This window comes from Rhamphochromis longiceps, linkage group LG23, assembly GCF_057381845.1.
Source record: "Rhamphochromis longiceps isolate RC_006_pf linkage group LG23, R_longiceps_female_GT1.1, whole genome shotgun sequence".
NCBI lineage: Eukaryota > Metazoa > Chordata > Actinopteri > Cichliformes > Cichlidae > Rhamphochromis > Rhamphochromis longiceps.
The window spans coordinates 16,436,615-16,446,449 of NC_140578.1; the positions used below are offsets into that span (position 1 = coordinate 16,436,615).

The 9,835-nt window shown below is 37.6% G+C and overlaps 1 long non-coding RNA gene across 1 annotated transcript; it reads left to right on the forward strand.

The window, feature by feature from the left end:
• Positions 1–275: 275 nt before the first annotated feature.
• Positions 276–5,457, forward strand: LOC146641533 (uncharacterized). Its single transcript, XR_014909729.1, has 4 exons — positions 276–383; positions 1,402–1,475; positions 1,552–1,682; positions 2,257–5,457. It is a non-coding gene; the product is annotated as an uncharacterized LOC146641533 (long non-coding RNA).
• The last annotated feature ends 4,378 nt before the right edge of the window (positions 5,458–9,835 follow it).

The window sequence follows — 9,835 nt, forward strand, 5'->3', positions numbered from 1 at the left end:
GTTTTAAAAACTAAGCTTAAATAAATGATTAGCGGTAATAAAAGCCGAGGGAGGTCAACAGTGATCACTGACTGTTTTAGGAGCTTTTTGAGATCAAATAGAAGAAAATACATAACATTAAACATGTTAACAACACAAAAGCCATATTAAACGCAGACTACTTTAGACCCGGAAGTAGGATTCGTCGCGTCATCACTGAACAACCGGATATAGGCGCTCTTTGCAATGAGCTAATTTTATTTTGAAATTCGTTTTATTTTGAAAACCAGTTTCGGGAAGTGACAGAATGTCAGCCAGGTTTGTTTAGTTCCTAGCGGATCACATGTGGGGAAATTTAATCCAGCGACATCTGCCTTTTGTTTGTGCCATCGACACCACCGTCTGTAAGTTTTCATTTGTATTGAATTGTAGGATTGTATTTTATGTATATTTTGTGAAAATATTTGCTGTAGATGAATACTTTAGTAGTTGTGTGCTAAAGCTAATGGATGTGTATTGGAATCTAATTTTGTTGTGCTAATGATGCTAGGTTAATTTTAGCTATGTTATTTGTATTTCAGTTTTACTCCATGAGGAAATACTTACTAATTAAAAGGAGTTGGACGCTACATCCTGACTTCGCGCGTTATTTCAAGTGGAGTTAGGCTACTGCTGAATTGTGTAGCATACACACACAAGGAGTGCAGGATAAAAGTACAGACAGCTCTCTATTTGTGCAAACACAGTTTTCATTTGATGTTTAAAATCTATAACTGTTAGCCATTTCTAAAGAAGAAAAGTTTTAGTCTGCAAATTGTATCTGAGGCACAGGAAAAACTGGTCTGCAAGCACATTCTTTAAACAAAAGTCTTTGGTGAACTACTGTCTGCACCCTGCAAAGTCTAGGGATTCCTGCATATATGCCTTCAGGGATTTTAAATGAACTATGATAGTGCCCACCTTAGTAGATGGACTAATTATTCATTTCTGAATATTACATATATCTATTTTATCATATTGTATTAAATGAACTATGAAGAAAATGGATAATTTACCTGAAGGTTGATTTGACAAGCATATAAAAGATTCAGCATAAATATATTATTATTATATTAATCTAAGGTCTGTAATTTTCTTTTCATTTGGGGTTGCTCTGTTTACATTTCAACTAAATATACACTGACTGGTAACTTTGTTAGGTACACCCATTCAACTGCTCGTCAACACAAATATGGCCACATGGTAGCAAACCAGTGCATTTAAGGCATGTAGACATAGTTGAGGTGATCTTTTAAAGTACATAATGAATCAGAATGGGTAAGAAAGGTGACTTACCTGACTGATCATGGCATGGTTGTTGGTTAAGAATTTAAAAAACCAAAAAACTGCTGATCTGCTGGCATTTTCCCACAACCTCTATAGGTCATGTAGCAACGGCAAGGATTTCCAATACTCCATAAATTCAGGGCTTATCTCCAGACAGTGACTAGTAAATGGTAAGCAATGCTATCAATCATGGAGCTCCCTGCTGTGTGATTCATAGTAATGTGTTTCCATTTAAAATTCCCCCAGGGTGGAAGAGAGAGGAAAGAAGAGTAGAGGAGAACAGCAAGTCTCTAGGCATCAAATTCCCCACAACAATCAATATGTGGAGCTCAAACAGTCCATGCCTCAGTCTACCCAAAGAAAATAAATGTATTAAGGTAAGGAAATGCTTTAAAGAGAAAGGAAACGTGTTTGTGTGAAAAAAGAATAATCAGGAATGGGGCATCAAAGTAAAAAAGGCTGGAAACATCTGGAAACATGGCTGCTTACATTAAAAGCCTGAGTGGGTCAGCTTTGAAATGCAGTGTCGCTAATGGTGCATTAGTTCAAAGACAGCAAAATTGAGGTCTATTATGGAAAAGAAGCAAAAGAGTTGGATAATGAGATAACAGCAATAGCAGATAAAGGTGGCTTCAGGACAACCTGGGCGATAGTCTGGGTGAATTTACAGACTTGTAAATGATCATTTTTATTTTCATCACCAATTGCACTGAACACTACATGTCAATACTATCATAGAAATGCATTTAGGTCCAAATATTTATTCTTACACACTGCATGCTCTTATATAATAAGATGAGCTTCATCTTATTATGAGCATCAATTTGAGAGGAAAAACTAAATTATTCATTAACGGTTGAGGAATTACAACCAGTCTTAAACCCCCATATTTCAGAAATGATGTTTAAAAAATATAGACAATAACACAAGTGCATTTTTATACTTTTCTAGAGACAATGACTACCTGAAGCCTGGAACCCATGGACATCACCAGAAAGCGTTTTCTCCTACCAAGTCTCTTTCCTGCATGTCTTCCATTTTTTTCCTCCTCCATTTAGTTTTCTCTTCAACATTTGAAGTGGAGACAGATCGAAGGGAGACTGGGTGACTGACAACCACAGTAGAATGTTTAGTTTCTTTAACTGTTAAATTCTTTTAGTTTATTGTCCACATATACTATGAGACAGTGTTCAATCAACAATGTTTGATTTTTTCCAGGCAGGGCTCTAGAGTGCGACCAATTTGGTCGCAAATGCGACCAAATTTTTCAGTGGTGCGACTAAAAATAAATATTTGGTCGCACAGGTGCGACCAACTGTTCCGGTAACAAAAAAAAAATCTCTAACTCTCCGTGTGGTCAACAACAGACACACATTATGCCCCTATCGTGGACTAAACCAATCAGAGATAGTCAGGGGCGGGACCTCTCTGATTGGCCGTGGTCCAGTTGAAAGTGCAGGTGGAAGAGAGAGGTGAGTAGCTTGAATAAAGCGATATCAATTCATTAACAGATTCCACACAAAGACCTAAACACGGAGCGGACCCAACACATCAGAATCAGCTTCGTCTTTCTCGGCTTTCTCACCCGACGGCCTGAACACGGACACGCTGTCGGAGCTTAGCGATTCTTCGGGTCCGCGCTATGTTTACGTCTTTTTGCGCTGATTCTGAGCTGCAGGTTTTGCCTCTCTCCAACCAAAATTCACCGAGCCTGCAGCAAAAGAAGCAGCAAACTGCGCTTCACATTTGATCAATGTCGTCATGAATTCCCTCTGACTTTTGCTGTTTTGCTTCCACCACGATAAAAATCACACTTCCTGCACAGCTCTCTCTCTCTCTGTACTTCAGGAACAGTTTCCCGTCTCAAATCTGTTTTCTGCATTATTCATTCGCTTATTACCCACCAGTCTAGCGTTTTTTACAGCGCTTTTTCTTTTTTCACTTAAATGACCTCGGACAAGAAAGCCTAATTTCTGCTGTTCAATACTGAAGAAATTTAAATTTCTTAAAATTATGCAAAATTGCAGAATATTGTAGAATATTTTTAAGGTTATCTGCTATAAAAAGCCAGACCAGGAAAATCTCCTTCATGTTTTCCTGTGTTTTATTCTCAGTTACTTTCACACAAAGGCCTCTGCTGTGATGTTCACAATTCTGATGAAGTCAGTACTGATAAATGATCAGAATTATAATATTTCTGACTGTCTGAGGCTAAATTGAATCAAATCAGGACTTTGAGAACCGGAATTGAATGGATTATAGAAATCAGTGATGATACTCAGCCCTAGTGAGCAGCCTAGGCCTGAGAGAAGTGGATGTAGCTGTGGGTAATAAGAAAAGATGAAAAGAACTATTGATAACTTTTTTGTTAAGTTAAGGCCTGATCTGTCTGAAATTCATAGCCAGTGCTCTGACACGGTGCCATCAATATTTGAATGCTGAAAAAGCACAGTGTATCCAGAAACACATTATATGCTGCAATAAATGCACTGCCCAAGTGTCCCCTCTCCCCACGGCCTTTCAGCAGCAGACAGGAGCAAACAGGTCGTCAGAGGAGGCCAAGATGATGATTAAGTTTAACATTTTCTACAATATTGACAAAGCACTTTAAGCACAAGTTTGTTAGTTAATAATTTAGAAATTAATATTGTCTGTATGGACTTCCCCCCCCAAAGAAAGTGCACATGTAAAACTGCGGTGTTAAGCGATGCGGTTGAAAAATTTGAGTGCGCCTAACTTTTGTGCCGGTACGCCTAAATTTTTAAAGTTAGGCGTACCGGTGCGCCCATGTCAAAAAGTTAGTCTAGAGCCCTGCCAGGTGTTTATGAAGCTTTTTTGTAAATTCAATAAGTTAGTTCTGTACTCACTCATTTTTTGTGCTGCTATTCTATTCCTTTTGTCACTTCTGCTTTGCCATGCTGTCAAACTCAATTCTGTTGTTCTGGTCCAGTAGTTTTCTTGCCCTTCTTCTGTGAGCTAATGAGTGTCTCTGTGAGTCTAATTGAACAGTTTTGTTAAATCAAAAGTACTCAAACTACAGTACTGTGCAAAAGTTTTAGGCAGGTATGGAAAAATGCTGTAAACAAAGAATGCTTTCAGAAATATAAGTGATTGTTTATTGGCCCCAAATGTAATCTGCAGCAGGACAACGACACCAAACATACAGCCAAAGTCATTAAGAACCATCTTCAGTGTAAAGAAGAACAAGAAGTACTGGAAGTGATCGTATGGCCCCAACAGAGCCCTATCGCAGCGGTCCCCAACCTTTTTTGCGCCACGGACCGGTTTATGCCCGACAATATTTTCATGGACCGGCCTTTAAGGTGTTGCGGATAAATACAACAAAATAAAACTAGTACCGGTACCGAAAAAAAGAAAATTTATCCATAACACACGTGAAAAGACCAAGGAAAACCGAGTAAACGATTAAAAACGATAACAAAACGCTGAAATCGATAAAAACCCTGAAAACTATCCATTTCACACCTGAGCCTCAACTCTCGCGGAGGCCCGGGGGTTGGGGACCGCTGCCCTATCGCAACAATCATTGAGTGTGTTTGGGATTATATGACAAGACAGAAGGATGTGAGGAAGCCTACATCCACAGAAGTTCTGTGGTTAGTTCTCCAAGATGTTTGGAGCAACCTACCAGCCAAGTTCCTCCAAAAACTGTTTGCACGTGTACCTAGAAGAATTAATACAGTGTTGAAGGCAAAGGATGGTCACACCAAATATTGATCTGATTTAGATTTCACTGCATTTTGTTGATTGATGAAAATAAATGATTGACACTTCCATTTTTGAAAACATTCTTTGTTTACAGCATTTTTTCTCACCTGCCTAAAACCTTTGCGTAGTACTGTATATTCTGCTTATTGAGCTGTGTTCGTTCATATTTTCAATAAAGATTAGTAAAACCCAGTCCCTATCAAAGTCATTTATGTCCTTGTCTTTTGCTTCCACTATGCTTTTTTTTTGTAAACTAATTTTGCCTTTGTATTCTAAAAATAGAAAAATGTTTCAATTTGTGCCCTTTTGAGATTGTTCCAAAAAAGTGAAGCCAAAAAAAACAACCTCACAGCAGGAGGAAACACTTTGCAGTTGGAAAGGTATCTCACAATATCATTTGTCACTGCAAGATATTAATAAAAGGTGGAGAAAAATTATTGTTATTATTCATTTATTTTGCTTTGTGATATAGTGTCAGTGTGGGCTCAGATGCATGCTGAAACAATTATTATACTGTGATTTTCATATTTGAAACTCAATGAGAGATGTCATAAGTGACACATAAGGATTTTTGTGACACTTATGAGGAAATGCAACCCTGCTGTCCTCCTCCTGCACAGCAGTACCAGCTGTCAAGGCAGAGTGTGAAGTAGAACCGCATCCTGGATCTGTACAAGTTTCCTCAGCATCTTTGTGAGAAATCACATGCTATCAATCAGAGTACCACTGTGAGACATATGATGAGCGCATCAGTCACAGGCTGTCCAGCTTTAACTCATTCAGTGGAACACAGATGAGAGAAAAACCGACGAGCACGAATTCTGTTAAATGCAAGTCATCTGACTAAACCATCGCATCACATATGTGTTCACACCTGAATTGCAAGGTAGATGCAGGAATTAGAGGATTGTCTGGGACTTTAACATTTTCTTTTACACCTGTTCAAGCTGTGGAGCTCTTTCCCTCAGCTAAGCTAATACACACACTGAGTCACATATTAGTATAAGTAGATAGATTTCAAACTAATAACACAGCCAGGATGTTTCATTCCTCTGATTAGTCAACCAACATTGCCAAGTGTGGTATGCACAGTGTGTACTTTCACCAAAAGTAATATTAAAATGTCCTGACAGATTCAGTGTAGCTCAGGGCTGAGGAGGACAACTGCCATATTCCCAAAAGACTGGATAAACTCGCATTGAATCTATGTTACAGTTTCTCTATGTGATGTGTAGAAAAACACACACTGTCACTGATCATTAGAGTCAGACAGTGCCTGTTTTGATGATGAGATAATTCATAGTCATAAATAATTAATTTACTGCCAGATTAGATTAAGACTAGGCATAAAAATGCCCATTCCGAATCTGGAGACACTTATATCATTCACCATGCATTAAGATGGAGATTTCAACAGATGAAAGAAACAGATTCTTGCATGTTTGATGTAAACACAATGTGTCCAGGAGTGGTCAGTTGCACAGCTGAAGTTGCCAGCATGTGAGAAGAAAAATAATTCAGTTGGATCATGGTGGCTGGAGTGATTCTTATGTAGTTTCTTTTTCCTCTACTTGGGGACTCAAAGCACTTTCTACAACATGCCTTCTTGGCCCAATCATACAGGGAACAAACCACCGACCTTCCAGTTAGCAGATGAACTGCTCCAACTCCTGAGTTACAGCCACTCCATCATGGAGACACAGTTGAAGGACAGATCAACTACAGAGTGGGTTTTCATTGTGGTGTTGCTCAATCCCAATGAGGAACAACAAGGAACAGATGTTGGTTTTTTCCCCTCATTTATGTGATTTAAACTGATCTTTTAGTGTGAAATGTCAAAAACTACACTGTTACTCCAGCACTGGCTTATCATCCAGCACAGCAGGACACCAAGAAACCACTTCCATTTCATAGGCTGTTATCAAGAGTTTAAGTGGGCCAGAACAGCGTTCAGTTAAAGAGAAGTCGAATGTGATAGGAAGATTAATGTAAATTACTGGTGAATTAGTTAAATTTTTTTGTGCTGCAGACTGATGGCATGGAAAAACTTGCTCAGTAATAAGAAATGAAATACATCCCACATTATTGCACCTTCAACACATTCCTGAAATTTGATAAACTAGACTCAACTTGTCATAATTAATTTCACAGCTTTTTAAATCAGATATTGGAAGCATATATTTGTTGCTGAATTATGTTTTTGTGAAACATCTTGTAAAAGCAATTGAAGCTTAATTCCAAGATTGAATGAAAATATTTTTGGCAAAGAATAAAATTTAGTGATGTTTAAGGTGATGATGGCAATTATAGTGAAATATAAATAAAATATAAAATCTACTAGTGTAAATCCTTTCCTTATGTGGCATCACTACACTTGAGATTAGTTCCCCCAACTGCTAAATCCTATGGTAGCCCTTGGTAGTCTACGTTGTTGTGATCTGGTTTATAGTTAAGGGTCTGTACAGTTAGTTCTATGGCTAAGTTAATTTTATGCTTCACACAGAAATAGGATCTTTCATAAAAACTCTTTTGCATCACCATCTCACACAGAGCACACACATATACTTTGATTTAACATTAAGCATTACAACATTCAAAAAGGAAACTAAGGAAACTTTATCTATTCTTTTGACCTAAAATCTGTGCTCATGCTGTATATGAAACACATACTTTCTATTCTCCACACACTCTTTCACAGGACACATTCACACATTTATTTTAGTTTTAGTGAATATAGTGTGAGGTTTTTTAACTTCAATAAAAATGCTTTTAAATATATTTGTTGGTCTACTCAAATGTTGAATATGGAGAAATACTGCTGTCTTTTACCATTTATAAATCCATAATCCTTTGCTAGATTTAATTATGGTGAGACTGATTCACTTTTACTTAATTGTGAATAGTTGTAACAATTTTTTTTTAATAAAAAAGGACATCTCCTATTAAGTCTATATGCCACATTTACATACTTGTGTTCAGAAATGTGCAATGATGTAGAAAGTAGAAGTAAATTGGAATTGTTACAATGTTATTTTAATGACATCCAAAGATGTAACATGTCACAACAAAAGAAAAGTAAAGTGCAGGTAATGCATTCTGGTTTAAGAAATACAGCAGGTTCTGAGGCGCTATTCTACAGGAAGACTCTGTGGCATACTCGTATTGAAACAGAAAGGCCTAACAAAGATGTCACAAACCAAACAAAGCCTGAATGGAAATGGGTCTGCTTTCATTTTACTTTCATTCTCTGACATGCACTTGGAGACATGAGGAAAATGGAGATTGAGTGATGCTTGGTGAGCACAAAAGACCTTTTCCTTGTGCAAATTATCCCTTTAGACTTTGCCCTCACTCTGTACTTCCATCAAGTCAACACGGTCACAAAACTCATAAATATATTTTACCAAACCCATTAGTGATCTATTGCAAAAAACTCTTTGAATTAAACTTTTCAAATAATCTTCCTAGCCTTTCATAAGTCTACAATATGAATGATAAAAAACCCAATATTCTGTCTAGGAAAATATATATATTTTTGTCATTTCACAATCCAACCCCGCTGTCTCTTCCAACTTCAATTTGGACAGTCCGGGGGAGGTGTTAAGAGGCCATGTAAAGAAAGATGGAGAGGATAAATGGATGGCTACTGTCATTCTAAAGGCAGATTTCTCATTATGGCTGAGTTAAATCAAACCAAGATGACAATTTAAGGCTTATTAGGGCAACACATTAGAGCAGAGCTGAGATTATGAAAGGGGGCCCCATCATAAAAATGTAAGATGTGATAGAGTAGCTGCTATTTCACATCAGGATAAATACAACCACTTCATGGTAATGTGTTTTGAAGTGCTGTCCCCTAAAAATAAATTATTTGAGCTGATCTTCTATTAAAAAAAAAAAAATCTTTATAAATTATAGTATTTCAAATTGTAAGCACACCAAATGTACTGTTAGCCTGCCAATGCCAGACGTCTGTTCCATAATAGTTCACAAAAAACCTCTTATCTTCTTTGTGCATTGAGACTGTTAATTATATTTGATTTTTCTACACATGACATAGAGAAACAGAAAAAAAGATTCTCCTATAGCTGATGCATGCTCAGAAGTGTATGTTTCTACCAATCCTATAGCAGTGAGTTAGTTAAAAGAAAAAAAAAAACAATTGGAAGGAAATTTGGCCCATACTTGAGAATATGAGGGCCAGTACTTCAGGAACTGCAGAGCTTGACTTGCAACGGGACAGTGCTAACACTATCAAATAGTAAGTATTCATTTGAGATTACTGTAGTTCAAATAGTGCCAGATGTGTCATGTGGCTGGGAATCAGATGACTGGAGAGGGGTGGAAAATGTTTAGGGCATATGGTGAAGAAGTGGGTCTGGGGAAGTAAAGAACAGCAAATGCTGGGCCTGCAGGAAAAGAGATTTAAGTGTAGAAAAGCATCAGTGTATTCATCTGTGCGCGGTATACTGCATGTGACATTTAGTACCAAAAATTCTTTATCAGTCTCAGTAGATATCAAAAATAGCAAATACATATCTTCTATTCCACTCTGCAATCATTCCCATCTGCTCTGTATGTTTGTTAGTGCGTATCATACTGTGTGTGTGTGTTTGTCAGATAGCAGCATTGACAGGCTTGTGAGGGTACAGATGGCTATCGGTAGGCTTGGGCAGGGACAAAAAGTCCTTGATATATCTACAATAATAATCCATACACCTTTTTTGTCAAAGAATGCCCAACTGATAACACCGGCAATTTAGTTGGGTGAGGATCCCTCCCCTTCCACTTTCAATTTTCT